At 31.3% G+C, this 23,060-nt stretch overlaps 1 protein-coding gene across 3 annotated transcripts in view; it reads right to left on the bottom strand.

The window, feature by feature from the left end:
* The window catches only part of LOC143191353 (uncharacterized), a 160,268-nt gene that overhangs the window by 20,307 nt on the left and 116,901 nt on the right, over positions 1 to 23,060 (bottom strand). The window contains exon 1 of one of the 3 annotated variants that reach the window (XM_076396315.1): positions 8,193 to 8,335. The exons of the other annotated variants lie outside the window; for them this stretch is intronic. The gene's annotated coding sequence lies outside the window, so the exon portion shown is untranslated. Of the gene's footprint in view, positions 1 to 8,192; positions 8,336 to 23,060 lie in introns of those variants that run through there. 3 annotated transcript variants of the gene reach the window in all.

Here is a 23,060-nt window from a genome sequence, read left to right as displayed (position 1 = left end):
ACCCTGTGGGATTCCCTGTCGTCTTAACCACTGCTACTACCAAGCAGTCGTGTCATATATTAATTGAATACGAATAAAATTCTGCGACAATAATTATTTAATGTATCCATTTTCTTAGAGACTGCCATTTAAACACAACAAAACACATTTAATAAATTAAGGTAATTTTGCCTAAGGTTAATATCTTTTTTGTTAAAGCATTTAATAGTTTATCAATTAACATTTTTTCCTGTACTCATTTTATAGTTCAAACAGCGAACTTACTTTTGATTAAAACATTTCAGATTCTAGGGCTTAATAAAGAATAATACTTCAAGTTACAAGAAAAATATAGGAAGAAATTTGAGCTGTATACATGTCTCAGGTAGAAAATTTTTAATCTTTTGACATCGTAATAGTGCACGGTCAGTTGAGGCAGTGACCAAGGAGGCAGAATAATCTTCCTACTGGACCTCCTGCAGGAAAATCATGCCAGTCGCGTTAGTAACCACTGGGTAACACTGAAATGCCGAGGACCGTGGTTCGAAACCCACGTTAAGCAACTAGTCTAGATAAACCCTAATTGGATACTTTAAAATATCAAAAAGTACACATTAGTGAGTCGCAAAAAGTTGAAAACAATAATTCGTATTAATTTAAAATCAAATACAATATATAATACAACAGTTAGCCATTTTTACCATATTGATAACTCCTATCGGTAGAGTGAGATATTCGAAACAACTCACTCAATGACAAGGCAGTATATAAAATGAGAGGTATTTTTTAAGTTAGGTAAATATTTTACTTCACATCATGACACTTTCGGAATAACCGAGAATTTTAGAATGAAATAAGTATTTTATTTGCTTTTCTAATGAAATATTATGTAATCACAGCTGCAATGCTAAGAACTCGATCAAAGATCCAAGAAGCAATTAAAAAACTTCCAAGTCCCTAGGGATAATTTAATAACTGATCAATATTTAACCTTAAAAACTCTCCTGAAAAATTGAAATCCTATCGAAAAAAAAATTGGTCTAGTTAGACGCAGAGTTTTCATGAAAAAAAAAACGCAAACAAGCAGCAGATTTTCTGTGGCGTTATCAACGCAATGTTTACATGAGAACGTTTACGCTAGATTTTGTTTGTTTTTTTCTCAATAGGAACGACCAATTTTATCTTTCGAGGCATGAACATCCTGTTATTTGATCTGGCTTTAAATATAGTATTGTTTAATGTTCTGTTTCCTATCAGCTTATTTGGTAACACCACATCATAAATGGTTTGGCGACGACGAAGTAATGCTCAGGCGAGACCTTGTATCGAACAGATTCACGCTTTGGCCACAAATAAGGATCTACCGGATGTTATAATCACTAATTTATTTAACGGAGAACATTTATATACAATGAAATTCTAGATAAAAGTCACCGCTAGCTTAGATTTGGTAAGCGACAAAATATCGTCAGTAAAACGAGCATAGTTCCAAGAAGAGAATAATCCGAGTAAATCTAATCGATTAATAAACATACAATGTATGGGCAACAAGGCTATAAATAGTATACATAACAATTATTAAAACATAAAAATAAATTATGAAAATTATCTGAAAAAATCCGAAAATATTCAACTTCCTTCACTGTTAATAAATATTTTACCACCAGACCACTGTTTCAAGTTTAGGGAAGAAAGTTATACAAGGAAACTGTGAGCCCGATTTCACAATTTCTGGTAAAAATTCTATAACTTTAATCGATAATCTTTAAAAAAAATTGACCAACACTGAAAAGTTATAGAGTATAAACCAGAGGCATCCCTGTGGGCCCATCCCTGTTTGGACGTTTTCGTATTTACCAGGAAATAGGTTACAGTGATTTATTACAAAATAAGTTAAAGTTTGAATAAAATCTTAGGTGATATACTCAAATAAAAAAATGTCAACAGGACAAAGTTTTTACCCCTTTTTCTGGCAGAAAGTGTACAATAAGACGTTAAACCCTTACGTACATTGTCGTAAAAGAATTAGATCTGAAAATGTTACTTCACCACAAATTCAAACTTAAATTTTACTTTATTTGAGCTACACATTTAAATTCTCAAATCTTTTATATTTATATGTCAAAATGAAGTACTTATTCTGAGTAATATCCTATATATCGCACTTTATCAATCACAGGAACGTAAAGTCTGTAACGAGTGTTTGAATCGGACACGATTATGCTCACGACGCTAGAAGAACGCTTCATACAAGTCACTTCAATTACTTGAAAGCTATCGGAGCTGTTATTCTAAGAAAAGTCTTCGAATAACACATTCGAATATTTAACAATGCACTATGACCTATTCTGAATAAATTATAATGGGAAATAGCAACGAAAAGCTCTACACTTTATTATATCAATGATTTTAGTTAGTCACCGCAATGATGTACACTATACATATAACAGCTGCACCGATGTCTTAATGAAAAAACCATTTTCTCTTTTTGGCTTTATTATTGTTAGACAAAATACAGACTTCAAAATCTTGTTCTAACAATTTTCGCGCTAATAACGTGAAATATTTCACTGAATAACATTTTGGTGTTTTCAAGTTTTTGGTATAAATGGGTAACAAAACAATTCAATGTGAAGATATACGAATAGATGCTTATTTGAATGGCTAGAATAAAGTTTCCACAAAATGGAGCTGGTATTAAAAATGATATGAGAATAGCTGCGCGATTTTTTAAAAATGGGTACGTAGTTAGAAACGCTATAATGCAAAAAGGCCTATATATTAAACAGTTATTGGTGGAATCATCTAACATATTATTGATAAATAACGTTTGAAATAAAGTGAGTTATACAAATTGCGAAAAAAAGCGTGTAAATATTTACGCAATGATACATATCAACAACGATGTTCATTCAATGTTATCCGCCATAAAAAGGAGATAAAATAGTTGTAAGACAGTGTAAGAGAACGAGATAAAGAAAGTAAAAAGCGGGATATATGTGTTCGCGTTTATCAGGAGATTTTTTCGTCATCTTTTAAACTACCAAAATACACACGTTAGTATCTGAATATAAGTGGAATATTTCTGAACAGAATAAAAAGAGGTTGTACGTGTAAAACGCGGTGAAAAAATGATGTAATTTAACGAGAACTACGAAAAAATAAAAAACAACAATGCTGAAGAATTCCAACCGTTTCCGACCATTTTGGGGCCACTAATGTAGTCATAATTACGAGAAATCAACACACAGAAAGAAGTGAGCAGCGACAGAAAAAAGATACAGTTATATAAGTAAATATTGGCGTTGAAGGTCACACAATGTGTATACGAACATAGGCGATGTACAGTTCCTTAAATCCTCTCGTTGTCGAAAAGAAACTTTCGTGCATGGGTAGGTTCATTCACCATATTTAATCATGTTTCAAGCAACAATCGATACTATCGATCGTCGTGCATTACCTGTGTTTTACTAAAAACCCATATATTAGAAGCAAGAACCGTTGAAAGGAATAAACATTGTATTCCTTACACGTAAATAAAATTACTTTAACGTGGACACTGACACAAAATGTTAGAGTTATTTTATTACCAACCTAATATATTATTTAATATATCTTTGTATAAAGTGTCGAAAAATTAAATTGTTTCTAATATTTAAACTTTTTCAACGATAATTTTTATAATATAGATTAATTTTTATAAAAATTGACATAATTTTCTTATCAATTTAAATATTTTTATATTTTATTATATTCAATAAATATACTTGAGCAGATAAGATACAATACTTTATTTTTATAATATTTTAAAGTCTCCTTTTACTAACGATTGTTTATCTGGACTGGACCTACAGTTAAACGTCGCCTCCGAACCACGGTTCTCGGCATTAAGCCTACCGACTGGCGAGTGAGTAACTTAGAAATCATCCCAGAATTCATCCGGGCTTACCCAACCTGACAATCGCAACAGTAGGAAGACCGTCCTGTCGCCTTTACCACTGCGCCAACCAAGCCGGCGATACAATAATTTAATTAATCTAAGATAAAATCATTAAACAAAGTACAAAAAAAATAAACAGAGCATAGTAATTGTTCAATATTATAAAGACACAACTTTTTCTACATAAAGAATTTGGTATGATTCAAGTATAAATTTTATCCTTCATAGTTCTTTCTGAATGAAAATATACATGAATGATGAACTACAACCAGTAATAATGAAAAATAACCAACCCCAGCGGAAATGCAAGTATTCTAGTCTACAAAGAAAAGAAGCATCTGTCACAGCAGCTGTGTTCAGGGCACGTAATACCTTTCATACGTAGTATCTACATGGAGAACATAGCCTGTTTTATGTCCGAAAATAGAAACCAAAGAAAAAACGTATGTAAAATATACGAGTTTTAAATTACTTTAATTTGTACTTGTTCGTTAAACTAGAGACTGTTTAGACAATAACAAAACGTATAAAAAGAACATTATAAACATCCTGGCAACATCTTGAAATTCATATGTTAATACTAATTAATCCACTAATATTAAACAACATCTACTCCTTCTGTAAAAAAATAAAAATTAGCCAATAACAATTGATATAGTGATCGTTAAGTCATTAACAGGAAACATAACCAATATACAACAAATTTTCTTATAAACTAATGATATTAAGTAAGCATTAGCTTTTTTTTATAAATAATACAACAAAATATTAAAAATTGTTATATTTACCATAATTAATATCAGTATAGTTTTGTTACAGTATATATTTTTACAGAATATTCTGCCAAAGAACTTATATAAGTAAAAATATTGTTTGAGATTATTATGTTTAGAGTAAATATATCATTGTATTATTAATATTGTTTATTACACATATTACGATGTTTAATAAATTCTCGAATTTTTTTTGTAAACGAAAATAAAATTAACAAAGAAGTTGTTAATAAAATAAAAAATTTAATATAAAACTGTTTTTTGTGTGTTGAAAATCTAAGTTTGATTATTTTTTAATTTTTGGTGAGTTTCTTATTTAATTTCTGAAGTCGTTCAATTTTTTTGTTAACAATATTTTATTTTTATTTTTTCAGTGTTAAATATACTGAATAAATTACGCAGTTGTTTTATTTAATATTACAATAGGTAGGCCAAGTAAAGATGCAACTCGTATGGTAAAAATAGGAATAAAAAAAACAATGATTGAAAATAAGGAGCGCTTCAGGCCCCAGGGTCCGCTAACTAGCCTAGATGATGTGACAAATGTTCCAACTAAACAACAACACAAATTGATTGTCCCCGCCGGGAATCGAACCCGCGACCACTGCTTGGGAGCCAAACGTTTTAACCATTACATCATAGAAACAGTTGTCTACAATATTTCTACGAGGTCTTATATGCTATAGTTAGTGCTTAAAAGGCAAACTGAATGGCTTTTGTGCACTGAACGGCTTCCGATTTTCTGTCACATCAGCTCAGCAATAACATTATACACAAATATCTGATTATTTTAGATAAAAAAAAATTTTGAAAATTGGCCCACAATATATATATATATATATATATATATATATATATAGTCGGTTAAAAAGATAATCTAACGTTTTCGTTCTCGCCAGTAATGATGAAATAAAGCCCTGAATCTTTTGGGAATGTAATACTCAACCTGTAAATAGTTTTTCTGTGACTAAATGATATTTTGGTTGGGTTCCTATGAAACGTGATATTTTAAAATAATGTCGAAGTTTTTCCCCTTTATTCAAGATTACAAACTCACTGTCATATTTATACAAATAGATATTGACCATGAACTTATTGAACGATATAATATTATAAAAAATAGACGGAGATAAACAAAGATTGATGACAGTTTTTTCTAGAAATATAAATGTAAACTAAATATGTCGATTTCAAATTTAAATAACAGAAAAAAAACCTGCCTAGGTCACTAAACATTATAGTGAAAGTAATTCAGAATATATAACAAGAACCGACAATTTTGTGACATTGTCAATAAAACCAAAACAATGTTCGGATTATATTTATAAAGGTTAGCGAAAAAACTTCGCTGATTTTACTATACTATGCAGTGAAAGTTACTAATATTTCAGAATACACTAAAAAACTACAACTGTTATTTGTGCCACGTAAAAAATAAATTAAATAAACAACGTTGGTCGTGGAAGGCCGAAACGCTCGGCTAGTATCGCAAGAAACGTCATTAGACTCCAGTTTTGTTTTGGACAATTATGTTGCACTTACTTTCAATGGTTATCAAATCACCGAAGGTTACTGTTTTGTTTCTTATACAATATTTATTTCACAATATAATCGCTTTTTTTGACTATTTTAACATTATATCGTTATTACACCAACTGTTCGAAAAAATTTGATTGAGAAATTATAACGAAAAGATATCTCCTACATATGGTAAAGTAATTGAATACGAAATGAAATATCCTTAGTAGTCGTTATGCGATCATCATGACTTTCGAGTTTAAACTCCGAATATTGTAATGTAAATTTGACGGAAAGGAAATCCTGTGATATATTCGCATTAATTGGTGATAATTTTACGTTTCTCTGATATAGCTCAACAAGGACAAAACATTGTGGTATATTATCTAAACCACGAAAAGATAAACTAATTTAATTTTTTTGTTGTTGTGAAGGTTATTGAAACCAAATACTTCGTATGTTTTATAAATTATTTTAGAATTACGTACCGTTTGAATAAGAATCGTTTAAATCAGACTGCACAGTGGACGGTGATCAATGGAATGGTGATTATTACTTTTATCAATATTTGGAGAACGTATTATATAGGTCAGTTTTGGTTCAATATCAATCAATGTTGATTCATTCAATAGATTTTAAACAAACAAGGCCAGTAAGCGAACAAAACTTGAATGAATAGTAAAAGGAAGCAAGGAGTATGAAAAAGTCTCACTAAATTCGCGGTTCTTAATTAATTATCAACAACTTAATCAATAATATCAAAAATTGTCAAATTGTCTTATAAGGGACTTAACTATTCATTATGGTTTGGTGGCTTTAAATGATAATGGACAAGCACTAATGCAATTGAAGTCTGAAACGATCAATAGAATAGGCGTAGTCTTACAAAGTTAAACCAGGCACACCTAGGTGGTACAAAAAAAAAGAAGTTAACTAGTACTTAATCTAACTAATGACAGTTAAATTTTATTACGGAAAAATTACTCCAGAACCAGTATTTCATATAAAAGTAGTAACGTTTGTTAAAACTCCATAACACCTATATCTTGATAATAAAATCAAGAAAGGTACGATGTTTTAAACTATAAATTAGTTATAAGCGACATGAAATTGATATTCAATACTGGTGCCCAATAAAAAAAACATAGAAGCGACAACCGACTTGATAAAAAAGGAAACATTCAGCATCAATCAAAACCTACAAAAATTCCACACCAATAACTCGGAAACCTTTAAAATAATAATGAAGATAGATTAAACCAATTGAACAATGCAAGAATCATGATGAACTGGTTAGAAAGTACTCTTAGAATTCCGAGGTGGAGAAAAAAAATCAATGTTAAATGATGTTAAGTAATAATAAACAATACGGTTTCTGAATTTCGCGTTGCAAATCGTAGAATATTTCAGCATTATCGGATAATCGAATTAAATCTAAATTTAAGGCACGTTTTCTATTTAACTAACTTGCCTAGTTATATGCTGATGGTATAGTTCTTTTAACAAAAACCATTCAATGATGAAAATAACAAATCACGAACATTTTCGAAATTTCTTAGCACAATGGATGAAAAAAATAGCAAATTACACAGTATTATCGCACCAGAAAGGATTTACTAATTTCATAGTTAGTTTTTAATTAGTTGTAAGAAAACGATTAATAAATTATCTAAAAGTAATACTACTAGAGTATGTATTGAAGGACGTTAAAAATACCGCTTTAAGAGAAGTTTTTTCTGCTTATAAAAATATATCGAAGAGAATAACTGAATCTAAGCATTGCGAGAGTACCAACGATGAACTTTTGATATCTGATGAGGAACAACGGTTATTTGACGGGTTCTTTGCGGTTTTCTCGATGTTGAAAAACGTCTCCTGTTGTCCGCGCTTATTTCGGACGGGCTCTTTTAGCTACCCACGCCACTGCTCACCATACATCATCGGAAAAATAAATGTGAATGAGAAAACACACCCACACCCACCTCAATGTCATTCGCGGTCCACTGTGGACTCCCCCAATTTCATCCGGCACCAGGCACGTTTCTTCGGCAGCAGCCTCCTCCTCCACCGCCACCTCCACGTGAACGGAATCACTTCCCAGCGTACACTAAACCGAAAAAATCGCTACGAAATCGAGCGAGATGGAGAAACAACGGGCGTAACGGAGACGGGCGAAACGTGCGAGAGAGAGAGAACGAGCAAATATCGTTCACGCACCACACTGTTAAAAGGTTATTCCTATTATCACTTGGTCTGACACTATTCACGGGCCGAAAAATCGTTCCAAATGGCCCAGCTAGTCCGGAAATGGGATCGGGAAAACACGACACTCTGGCGAGCACCCGGGGTACCGCCGTCCTAGAGGTGGTTCTCTTTCCGTACACAGCTGCGATCGCCGCTGACGTTGCCGTTGAATTAAACGAAACGGGACGACACCGAACGATCGACTATCCGTCCTATAGCGTCGGAGGCTCGGATATTACTGAGGCGCGTTCGGGCCCGGTCGGTCCATTCGTGAGGGCAACGTGCCGGGCAACGTTGCCGCGTCACCTCCGATTTACCGGATAGGGCGACCGAACGTGTGGGCCGATTCGCGAATGTGTGTGCGTGAGCCCCTGCGTGTGTATGTGCTCGAAACGTTCCCAGTTCGTTTCGGAGGATGTGACGTAAACTCAGTCGATAGTAGACACGTAGGGACGACATACTAGTTTGATTGTAACTTTTTCAAACTCAATATAAAGGAAACATAAAATATAACGATGATCGAAATAAAATCAGTCGGAATGCCATTCACAATTTCCACCTAATTACTGTTAATCGTCGGTTTACATAAATTATACTAATTTGTTTTTTATGCTTGCTACAATCTTAATTTACAAATTAATTTTTTACTACTGTTCTATTGTACTTGCATCAAACACAAGAAAGGCGAGTTAGATTAAGTACATCAGTATGTATTTCCCAAATTAAATTAATTAATTAAACTAATTAAGCCTACTTTTGATTCTCTTCAATCTGTTGATTTCCCGCGTGTTCTACAGCAGCTGTATTGCTTGAAGCTGTATAACTGTAAGCTGTATTGTTTTATTGCTGTAACCTTAATTAGTTATATATTACATTAAATATGCTTAGTACAATCTTAGTTTACAAATTAATTTATTACTACTGTTCTGTTGTCCCAATTAAATTAAAATTAAACTAGTTAAGCCTACTTTTGGTTCGCTTTACTCTTTTGATTTACTGCGTGTTGTTCAGTATTGTTTGTATTGTTTCCACGCTGCTGGATTTAGTAATCTAATTTCATGATTTACGGTGAAATCTTGGATAACTTCATAAATCAATTTGATTTCGAGGCCATCGTGCAGTTCTTCATTGGTTGGTTATAAGTAACATTGTTTTGGAAGTATCGGATCACTAGTTGATTTAATGTTTGCAACCATAGGCCTAGGAATATTGGCGTTATGAATGCCAATATATAGGAAATATATTTTCGTATTCCCCAATGCTCACTAATAAAACACTATGCCAACCTATTTATTTATTAGACAAATATTGGGTATTAAAACATCTTGTGTATAAATCCACGTAATTACTGTTAATTGTTGGCTTACTCTAACTTATACTGATACATTGAAACTATATTTTCGAATTCCTTGATGAACACTACCAAAGCATCAGAATTTATCTAGACAAATACTGGCTGTCTTGTGTATCAGTCAGTCACGCAAATTAAATTTTCGTGCTTGTTTTTTACTGTTTTGATACCCACCACAATATGCGGTAACTCTGAGTAGTGAAATTTATTTATTTCAAATAATTGTTTTCGTAATTTTATTGCAATAAAGAGTAAAAAACATCCTCTCGATGCTTAGAATTACTCACGTAATTTTAAAATGCTGATAAACATTATTAAGTTATAATTCATTAATTATAATAAAAATATTATTAATAATATATGTAGATAAACAATATAACTTACACTGAAGAAAAAAAGAGACAGTCAATACTTGTAATCAACTAAGTCAATGGCTCGAATCTTGATGTACCAGCAGTCACAGTTATAAATTAAAATATAAACTGTCAATTATTAAATATAACGTCAATATCTGGTGCTCAGAAACTCTCCTGAATTTTTTGATCACTCCATCTATCGATGTTTCTTATTCGATAATCTTTATTGTAACAGTTCCTTATTTTCAAACTTACCAGTTCCAATAAGTTAATGCTAGATTATTATAATGTAGATTGCCCAATTTGACTGATAAGTTTAACTGTCTTTTCACTGCCACATTCTTTAGTTACCACTTATGAAAAAGTATTTGAGGATTTCCGTTTCTCTATAATTCTTCCTAGAATAATAGTAAATAAATTACCACAGCACTGTTGTCAACAAATCGTTAATGAACATTAAATAATGTAATATAATCACATCATCATATTAGACACCTTATCGTAAAGATTTATCACTTGATTGTATCATCCATCACTACACTGAACCTATCTGAACCCAACATATCTGATTAGCCAATGAAACAGATACCACATATTAACATCATCGGATATATCACCTAAATTGAAACCGAATAATAAATTGCTTGGTAAAAAAATAATTAATATATAGATCTAGATGATGCATATGATGAAGAAGCCTTCCAAAACTCCACATTGGCAAATAATATGAATGGACACTAATGGAAAAAAGCCTTATACCACTCTATTTTTTATTTTTTTAAAAGTATTATCAATAGATATTTAAAATAAAGAGAATCATTCGAAAAATATTAAAATTGAACCTTGGCCGGGCTGAATAAAGTCGAAAAAATTATGTCAATTTACTCCAAAAAAAATAATCCCCAGTTCAAACATAAAAATAGTTCTCTTGTTATTTGTGTAAGATCAATATTTACATTTTTGACCCCTCTTATTAATATAATACTAGATAAAATCGGATTATTCAATGAGACTAGGAAAAAAATAGTTTCACAAGTAAGTTCTAGGAATGTTACATTCATTTTATCCAGTATCGATAACAACACGAATCAAACAAAAAAAAATAAAGGAAACAGCCATCTCTATTAAATCAGGTTTATATTAAAATAAACGCCATTCGTATTTTATATTCGATGACCTTGTATGGAATTTATACCGTTTTTAAATAGTATGAAGAACGGCACATGAAAAAAAACCTTATATATTAAACATTATACAACAATAAATGTCTACTCTACCATTACGAAATTTGGTAGATCTCGATTTTTTCTATAGTGAATAGAAGGGTCCAATTATATAATTCAAAATAATATTTTAAATACAAAATTTTCAAGGATATTTCAGTGCAATTGACTTGCCGATGTGCTTACAATACCTACAATAACATACAGAATTTTTTTATAAAAAGACCATTATCATCATTAATTTCCTCGATAGTAGTCATATTCAAATCATACAGCCTGTGTAAAAAACTATTTTTCACGCTTTAACTTTTAGAACGATTTATTTTCAATTATTTTATTCCATTGAAGCCATTGCTTGGTTTAGTTGAGATGAGACCCAATAAAGGATGTTAATAAGTTGTTGGACATAAAGAGTTTCTTACCTCTATTACCCTGACCAATCCAAAGGTAAATCCAAACAGGTCACACTAAATTGACAAGTGATATACTAATAAACGGACTTGAAACCTTAGTACAATATATATTTATTCATAAGTACATATCCAGAATGTAGAGGTGTAATTTATAATCTAGTTATAGTTCTTTGTACAATTCTTTTGTGTGACAAATAACCATAACAGCATCACGTTAGACAAAAAACAAAACACATTAGAACCAAGATAAAACAACCATACTGGTTAGTCGGAAGATACTCTCATCTTGATCTAAAATCAAAGAGGTTGATCTATAATACAATTATAAAGCCAATTTGGACCTATGGGGTGCAAATATGGGGTTGCACTAAAAATTCAAATCAACTAGTCATACAACGCTGTCAAAACAAGGTTCTTCGATTGATTATCAATGCCTATCGTTATGTAACTAATGAAGAACTGCACGATGACCTGGAAATCAAATGGATTTGCGAAGTTATCCAAGATTTCGCCTTGAAACACGAAAGAAGATTACTAAATCATACTAACGTGGAAGCAATACAACTGCTGGACAGCGCGCGGGATGTCAGGAGATTAAGACGAACAAAACCATACGAACTTATATAAAGTGTATATATTTAGTGTAAACTATAGCTATAAGTTAATAATTAATAAATAATTATAATTTTATAATTGAGGAATACATACTGATGTATTTTCTCGCACTCGTCTTGCTTGTTAATTAATACAAGTACATAGGAAAAGTAGTAATAAATTAATTGTAAATTAAGATTGTACTAAGTGTATCTAATAAAGATGTTAAAAAAAATAAATAACCATAACTAATGCATATTAAGGTGGCTATAAAAATGTAGTTAGTAGTTCATATATCCTATATACATATCTTTCATGTAAAAGGTATAATTGTAGATAATTAGTTTCAAAGATGACTAAAACAACAACAAATAACTGAAATTGTTAATAAATTGTAACCAAAATATTGAGAGAGCTGATATCATATCTGTTTTAATTTTAAAATAAAATATTTTATTTAGAATTTGTCGCATTATTATTGTCGCAGTATCATTGTATTGCTGTAATAAATTAAATATATCATTCAGCGGTATCAAGAATAGTATAAAGCGCAAATGAAGAAGAAATACAGACAGAGATCTGGGCAATGCTGTAAACATATGGTACGTGATGATTTAGAAGATAATCATTACCACCATCAATCCGTAAATTGCGTCCAGAGGAAAGAAGATCAGAAGTATCTGGGAAATGATATGTTGTTTGCAACATCGCACAATCAGAAGGAGACCAACTATTAACAAATGCAGACAACCTAGTTACAACAGTCAGAAAATATATATACTCGAGAATATGAATGAACGAAAAAATGAGAATAACAAATGAACAAAAATTAGTATTAATATAAACAAAGAAAAAACAGGAAATACTAACAGAAGGAGAAAACAAAAACAAAAAAAATGAGAGTTCAGATTTATAAGTAAGCAGGTTTAAATAATTTGAAATTGATGGTGAAGACAGAGATAAAAAAAGTAGAGCAATTAAAAAAGTACACATCTCAAAAAGGGCTAAAGTAACAATATTTTTTTAATCAGTGAAAAATAAAAAATGATGGAGAAAAATTAGTAAGAATCATAAAAATAGATATCGAACACGAGATAGGAAAGAAAAAAAAAAGAAACAGATGTAGATGTTATTATAAGTATAAAAAATAAAAGAGAAAGTTCCTGTTCCTTTGCAAATCTAGATCCTGCCATGTTATCTTTAACCCATTTATGCTAGTACACTCGCTGTGGTTTTACATTATGCCATATACTCTTAGAATGTATAAACTCTTTAACAATATCAAGCACTAGGCTTAACTTCCCTCACTATCTATCAGATATGTTCAACTCGAAAACCTACTTAAACTCCTTAAATTCCTCGAAATATTTAATCTACAATATGATACCTGACCATGAATTTTACTATTCAAATACACCTGTTTTCATACCTTCTACACATTTATATATAAAATATATATGGGTTTAGTCATATCCCTTTTCACTCTGTTATTTTTATATGATTGCATTTTGTTCACACGAAGAGAACAAATTCTACAGACTATGCTCAGAAAAACATTGAAAGAGGAATCATTCAACAAATGCATTTTATTATTCACAGCACATACTAGTGCTACTTTATGTAAAGAATACTTCGTTATATGGGATTTAATAATAAAACAGAAATGATACAAAAAAACATACAAAAATTACCCAAGACAAGCAACATTTTTAATCGAGCTGTGTATATGTATGTCAATATGACAATAAAAAATATAAAAAAAATACCATTATAATATTGATAACGCTAGCACAAAATTTAGTGGGATTTTTTTTCAATAAAGAATCCAACATATATTTTTTAATATATTCGGTATTATGTAGAACTTTAGTGAGATATACTTAAAATATTTATTGCATTAAAAAAGAACAATATTTTGTTTTAAATGGTTTTCTTGTAAAAGTGTGTTAAACAAATACAAATTTCTCTCCGAGAACGTATGCAAAAATACACATAAATGCAACAAAATGCATATATACACAAACATATAACTATTAACATATTTTTAAAATCCTTATTGATCATCAAATATGTTTGTCTGTTTTAAAATTGTTCTAGTACATTCTAGTTTGTTTCCATTTTATGTACTATATTTGCATTGTTATTGATAATAACAGGAAATCGTTAAAACGAGGAAATAACTATTTGTATTTTATGTTCCAGTATAAAATATCTACTTGTAATTAGAACATTGAGCGGAAGGATTATAAGCACTTACTTCGGAATTGGGATATTGTTCATTAACGTATTCGACTTAGGGACGCGGAAAAAATATCGATAAATCGATATATCGATATTTTCTGAAAAAAATATCGATATTTTTGGCCGATATATCAACATTTTTGTAGCCGATATTTCTCAATTGGTACAAAAATATATCGATATTTTTTATACTTGTTGCAAAAAAAATATCGAAATTTTTTTTCCTCCAATATATCGATATATCAATATATATTTTTTTTAATATGGAAGACGAAATATCGGTATTTTTTTCGGTGGCCAACACCCCTAATTCAACTTACTTGCTTTGGGACTTTTGTTGACAGTTTAGATAAATTTACAAATGTTAAAGATTAAACAAGAATGCAAATGTATGAAGGCTTTTTATTAATTTTATTGCTTTAAATATTATTTTTTTATTGTATTTATTATTTATAAAAATTATAAAAGTAAATAAATAAATAAACTATTACATTAAAAATTCGGAAATAAATAGTATGATCGGCGTCAATTATTTCCAATAATTTTAACGCAATAGGTATGACTACAAAACAAGATGTTGGCTGCTATTATGTGTAATAAAAAAAACGACATAAACGAAAAAATTGTTTTTAATAATCGATAAACAATTCGATTGTTTCATTTATAACCCGCAATGTACAATATATATTCATTGTGATATTGAAATGAGAGTTATTTTTTATATATATTTTAAAGTATCCTTTTTACCGACGAGAATTTATCTGGACTGGACCTACAGTTTAACGTGAGCTCCGAACCACGGCCCTCGAAATTAAGCCTACCGACTGGCGAGTAACCAACTCGTCAATCAACAAATCGTCTAGAAGACATCCGGTCTTACCCAGCCTGGTTACTGGCGTGACTTGGACCATTTTCCTTGTCGGATTTTGCACTCTTGCAATCACAAATATAAATTTGCGACCATACCCCAGCAGGATTCGAACCCGCGACTATCGCCACAGCAGAAGGACCATCCTGTCGCCTTTACCACTGAGCTAACCAAACCGCCACTTTTACTTATTAATAATCAAATTTATTTTAAGATATTTTACATGCAGGGAACTTTTACGAATTGACTTAACAAAAAATGTACAACCTTCTCTCTTCTTCTCTTCTTTTTTTTATAAATTGAAACGAAAGTTACGAAAGAATTTAACTATTAACCAAAAGATAAATGTGTAATAATGAGTGTGCGTGGATTGAGAGATATAATGAAAAATAGGGAGATAGAGGGGGAGGATAAAGGGGGAGATAGAGGAGTAAGAGAGGAAAGGAGGAGGGAGAATAATCTTCTCATACAACGTTCGATTAGTTATTGCAAAACCAACACAGGCATCTATTAATCATATTATTAATTACTGAACTACAACTACAATACATTTTGACCATTGACCATACATTTTTGATTTTTTGATTATAGAGTCGTTGATTAATAAATATATAAACTAAAAATGCATCTAGTTACTCTAACAAACAATAAAATTTAATGGGTACTGGTATTTAGCGATGATTTGGTGGTCATTTAACCTGAATACAAACAAATGAGTTCTATTGAAAACTTACAATTTGTCCGCCGTTTTTCGTTTGAATTGGATCTTAAAACAGGTTGAACAGTGGGTGCAGATTGGTTTGGAAATTCATTTATAATTGGATGAAGTCACAAATCACAAAACTTCATGATCACGGTTCCCTAAGCAAGATTTATTTCATATTTTTCATTTCATTTCATATCCCTTGATGGGAAGTTCCATGTTTTATTTGTATCTTCCATTGGTGAAATTACAATTATTAGTAATAACCTTTTAAAATTCGATGTTATTATCTTAAATTATCAGTTAATCGCTACTGAGAACTCATAATACCGAATATCAGACATTTGGAAAATTGGCGTGAATTTCTTTCAAGCCCTTAATTTTCTACGCCCTAATATAGTACTGGAAAAACCAAAGTTTAAAACAGGCCCATAAATAAAATAGGACCAAACCAGAACCAGCACCATCTGGTGACTATTTGTAACAAAGAAATTTAGTTGGAGCGTCAACCCCTTGGAGCTTCAACATTTTCTTGCTGACATTTTTTTCACTTATGTTAAATAGCGATAAGGTGAACAGCTATAAAATTCAACAAAAATGGGATGGCGAAATATAAATAAAACAAGGCGGAACACGAAATTGGAAAAAATAACACCATCTGGCGCTGACAACGAGGTTATTTTTTGGCTCGTACATTAATGAATGAGTTCCATTGAAAAAAACCCTTTAAAAGGTCACAATATCTATTTTTACGTAGATGGCTCAGCATTTTCAGCTCTTTTTTTCGGTCGTTTCCTCATGTTCGAGTCGCATAATTATTTTAATGGTGGGCAGTGAAATCCCCTAAGACCAACGACAGAAAGAGAAATCACGAAAATTTCTATTTGTAGACATTAATTACGTAACCCGGTGGGATCCGAGTAGGCCGCGGACGAAAATTTCATTAACAATTCTCGCCCGAACACACCTATCTAAAACAAATGAAAAACAGTAGATATATTTACTATTAACCATTATTATTAGCGATAATAACGGCAAGGAGTGACGATGCGAAACACGTTACAGAAGACAAGCAATATATATATATATATATATATATTTGGAAAAATCGATAGATACAACCGCAACGTACGCAGGCCTCCCTGATCAACGGAAATAGAGACTTGGCAACGTCGCCATCGACCGACTAGCCGAGGCGGTTTTTATGAATGGGGCCGCCATCATGAATGAATGGACGTGGAGCTGAGGCAGCGGGGTGGGAAGGGGCACGGTGAGGCGCGCGGGCGGCGTGCATTCAAGGAAGCCAGTAGCGTAACACCAAGGGGGCATATAAATCAAAATAATGGCAAAAAAGTTCGATTTTTATATATTTCAAATATTTTCACATTTACGTACTAATAGAAATACGTTTCCCAAATTTATACATTACTGTTGTTATGTTGTTACTATACCATTCAATAAAAAAATCCTAGGATACCATCAATGTAGTAAACCGAGGTAGAATAACTGGAAACAATAGATACTAAACTTAACAGTTCCATAAAACTATTCATTCAGGTAAAAGACAGATGGAGAGCGAAGTATGAAACTGGCCAGTTGGGATAGATTAGCTGGAATTCTTCGAAAATAGGAGGACCGAATTAATCTTCCTAAAACGGTTAAAGGTTAATAAAGTTAGATATATATTGTCGAGAAAATAATTTATGATTTACGGTGTGAAATGAAATAAACTTTTATATGTCCAGTAATTAGCTTTGTACAATGTAACGCACGGTTCTTGAAATCCTTTACGGAGTTCTTTCAACAGATCAAAAGAACAAAACATATATTTAATACTAAGAACTCAAAACAATGAATGTGATGAAGTCCTGGAACACTGTATTGAGATTATGATGATTAATGATGTATACTTATGACATGACTAATTGTAATTGGTTATATATTTGATGTCTTACAAATAATTGCTTGTTATCTTTATTATAAGTTCTTAACGTATTGTACTAGAATATTAATTGATTAATTTGTTGATTAACTAATTATAGGATTCAAAATTGCTTGTAGATATATCAAAATACAACAATATTTCATCATCACCATCATGCATTAATTACTTTGCAAGACTATACCATCAATTCAAAATCATTGATTTATAAGAAAGTTGACGCGATACTAATAGAAATTGAGAGAGATGTAAAACAATTGCTTATATTGTTAAAAAGAGAATATTTCTACAGAGTATAAGTGATGAGACAATGACATTCGTGACCTTATTATGAACTAGTTCATATCACGTGATATGGTATGACGGCACCTAAAAGGCACCGATAAAGTTTTTAACGCAAAATTCAAATGATACTATAAGAGCGAACACACTCCAACAATTATCGAAATCGCTGTGTTACAGTTGACTTATCTACAGTCCGTAAATGCCTAAAAGCTTTAGAAAAGATAAACAAAGAAGGAAATTGGTTTCCTACGAATTGATATCCAGGACCAGTAATAGGTACTTTTCGAATAGTAATCTGATGATTCTACTTCAAAGTGGTACCTTTCGAAAAGATAAGTTCTCTTAATGCAAAATTAGTCTCTTGCATCAAAAATGAGAAAAAGCAGTAGGCCGTGTTGAACAATATTATATAATATATTACTTAATTATTTATCAAATACATTATTTTTAATTTACAAATAAAAAATTAATTACAATACCTAATAAATGAATATTACCTCATGTAAGAGGTAACATTTACTTCTTCCATAAAATATTATATTTAATGTAATTTTTACATAAATAATTTATTGTTTTGCATTAAACCCGCTTAATCTACTTAAAATAAGAAAATGCCTGCGAGAAAAACATAAAATAATGCTATGTTTTACAGGCACACTATACCACATATACACAAATAATTCTGATATATCTGATGGATAAATATTAAAGATAGATGGATGGACCAAAGGAATGGAATGTAAAAAGGTATGTTCAGTTATATTCTTAGAGGTAGCACAAGCCGTCCATAAAGCCTTTTTCATCAGCTACACAAAATGTTACCGAAACAACACTATGAGCTATTAAAGTCTACATACGCAATATACCACAAATGGAAAAAATAATGATGGCTACATTTGCTGATAATACTATACTTCTTGCTGTCGGAGATAATAGTGAAGAAAATGACAATATAAATAATTGGACCCAAACAACCCTAATTAAATCAGAATGAGTCTTAATGCAACATTTCGCTGAAAGGAACGTATAAAAATAAAGGGCAAGAAGTAGAGTTAAAATATAGGAAAATTTATTACTTAATTGTAAGAAAATTACTTAACAGTGTACAATTGCTATTATACAAGCAAGTTTTGAAACCTACATGGACATACGGAATTTAATTTTAGGGATGTTCAACCAAAAGTAAAATAAATACAATATAAGTTTTACAAAAGAAACTCCTGAAAAGGGCGCCCAGATACTACAGGACTGATTACGTACATCGAGACCTTAAGATACCGACTGTCACCCAGGATATCAAGAAAATCGCACAAAGACATGAGGAGAAACTCCATTCGTACTATTTGGTCTTGGTAATGTAGTGTAGTGAGGTTTATTTAATAGACAATACATGCAAAAAAGCTGCAGCTGAAACACGTAGAATAATAATAGAAAAGAACATGTTGGAACAGTAAGGTTTGAAGACGCTGAACTGGAGTAGCAGCAGGATGAAGAATATTGCCAAACTCAACAAGATCCCACTTGTAGGACATTGACAATTATATGTATTCAAAAAAACGTATCAGGAACAGCAGAAATAGGTTTTTGCATCTCAGTGTTACTATATATATATATATATATATAACGGAAAGCGATACAAAAACCCACTCATAGTTAGTTACCAACATATTGACAATCAGTACTGTAGGCGTCATTAACTGTACGGGTATGGTATATAGCCGGCGCAAAGCGGCATTTATTACTTCACTAACTAGAACATCAAATATGAAAAATATCGATGAAAGTTTACTGTTATATTTTCGACAGGGAAATACGCCACCCACCGAAGGAGGGCGACCGACCGACACAACACTGACAGGTGTTGTTCCTTTTCTTTTTTTAATAGGTGTATCTATATTAGAAATCATAGATGAATTGAAAATTCGACACATCTTTAATAGTTTTTCGTTCATAAAAACATCTATACTAAACTAAAAGTTAGACTAAAAGCAAAGCCGATCAGACTCAAAATCTAAAAACTGTATTAGTTAGTAGGAAGATAAGCTTAACTTAACCTCAAATCAAAGAGACTTATCCATCACTCTATTGTAAAAATCATTTGGGCATATGCACTAAAACATCAAACCAACTGACAACCAAACCGAAAACAAACTTCTTTGATTAATTAACAATTTTTATCGCTACGTAACCAACGAAGAAGATAGATTTACGGAGATTTCGTCTTAAAACTTGAAATAATGTTAATTCATCATACGTAGTAATACAACGTAAAAGTACTTAATCTTATACATACACATGGTATTTATCCCACACTAAAAATTGTATAATTAATAAATCAATTTTATAAATTTAAATTGTATTAAACATATCTAATGTAAAACGTAATTAAAAACATATAAGGGACTCAATTTCAGAATTTTTGATTAATTTAAATAAAACTTGGAACATTTAAAGATATAGCAAGCTAATGTACATAATGGGTACCACATTGACTAAAATTTGATTGGTTTTGTCACTATGTATGAGACGTGAGTCTTCTACCATGATTAAAAACCATTGATCCAATACAAGAGACTAAAGAGTGAAGAGTGTTTCAGTCAGCTAATGCTATGCAAAACAGAATATTATTCATTATTAGCTCTTAGCTAAATCACCAAATGTATGTTAGGTTCTTTTAACTTCTCCTGAGTAGTTATCGAAGATGGGTACTTTTTTACGTTTCAAACTTTAATAATTAGAACTATTGAAAAAAAAATGAGGAAATTACATTGAGAATAATTAATAGTCAGAACTAAATAATATCATCAATCCTTCCCCAGAGTAGTGTCTTGGGACCACTACTGTATCTGCTCTGCTATATACTACTATATCACAACATCAATAGAAACAGCACAGGAACATTTTTTGACGGCACAGTCATTATAACAAAATATATATGTCTCAATAAGACTATGGAAAAAATGTGACAGTCAACAAGACCTTCAAATTGACTAATTGAGTCTGGAAATATAGCTTAATAGCTCCAAACCTGTCGCTGATTTTGCGTTAAGGCTAATTATATCACTTGATGGATACCTGAATTTAAATCAGGAAACATGATGTTAAACAAAAAGCAGAGCAGATCAGACTCGAAATCAAACAACTGTATTGGTTAGTGGGAAGATAGTCTCGACTTGACCTAAAATTAAAGGGATTCATCAGAGAGATCAGTCAATTATTTGGACTTATGGAGTGCAAATGTAGGGTTGCACTAAATAATCAAACCAACTAGTAATTAAACGCTGCCAAAACAAAGTTATAGGACTAATTACCAATGCTTATCGCTGTGTGAGCAACGAACAGCTGCATAATTGCCTCAAAATCAAATAGATTACTAAACCGCAGCAACATGGAAGCAATACAGCTATGAACCGAAATAAACCACACGAGCATATATATATATATATATATATATATATATATATATATATATATATTATGCTGATTTTTTACAGCAATACTCTATACTTACGACATACTAATTGAAAATTGGTGAAACACAATTGGTGATAACTTAACTAAGAAATTAAACAAAGAAAACTGCTAAGAAAAGTTAGTATCAAGTACACAGAAGGGTTTAAAAATGGTAAAAAAAAACAATTGCTAAACACACGCGTAAATGGAATTTGAACGCGGTCCAGATTAAATGACGATATCGACAGATTTATCCAAAAAATCTTCTTTCACAATAACAACATTCCGTTCAGAATACACCACATCATTTAAGTGCTGATAAACAAAAATTTTTAGCAATAATCTAGATCGAATTCCTAAAAACCACTTCAACGTATTTCAAAGCTTACTAGAAAAAAATTACAAACCTCCAAATTACTATTAGTCTATATGTCGCTATTTAAAATATGTATTTTATCATTTCTTGACATCGACCAGTACACTTCAAACACTTGTGATTATCAATCAATCAAAATTGTCAGAATACTTTTAATTGTTCGAAAGATTTTGGTGCCTACGGACGTGTACGATTATAGCGACTACTTACGTCTGATATAATCATGTAAACGTAGCATCAGATAAATATATTATCATTTGTACTATACAGTTAAAGCCACTACTACGCGTTTAACCCTGAGCATTTTTTACAATTCGTTAAGTTAACTCAAAAGGCATCTGGCCTTACCCAGTATGGTTGCTAACGTGACTGAGATGACTATTTCTTGTAGGATTTACACTTTTTGTAGTAGAGCGAGTGAGCTACAATATAATCTGGCTGATTATCTTAAATAGTATTACAAAAACGATTATTTCATAAAACAAGAAACATACAGAAACAGAAATAAATTAAATAAAAATAAAGTTTCCCTTAAATTGATCAAGCAAACAATTTCGTGACAAAAGAACGAATATCAATTATTTCATAAAAACCATATATTCTTGTGAACATCCTAAGACCAGAACATTCTGGACTACCATATAGAAAAAAAATAAAAAATAAAAATCCGTAACTTACACACTCCTAAATCTTAGCTACTGAACCCAAACTATCGGTTTAATAAAAAAAACAAGACTACCATATCTCTCTCGAGAATTTCTAGAGAGGATGTAATCAGCCAACTGAAAAGTCTCACAGAAC

Source organism: Rhynchophorus ferrugineus, unplaced genomic scaffold, assembly GCF_030347505.1.
Source record: "Rhynchophorus ferrugineus isolate W39M unplaced genomic scaffold, kcgeb_rfMv2 rfM2, whole genome shotgun sequence".
In the NCBI taxonomy this organism is placed as follows: domain Eukaryota; kingdom Metazoa; phylum Arthropoda; class Insecta; order Coleoptera; family Curculionidae; genus Rhynchophorus; species Rhynchophorus ferrugineus.
Note: the sequence above shows the minus strand (reverse complement) of the source record. Positions and strands in the feature narration are given on the sequence as shown.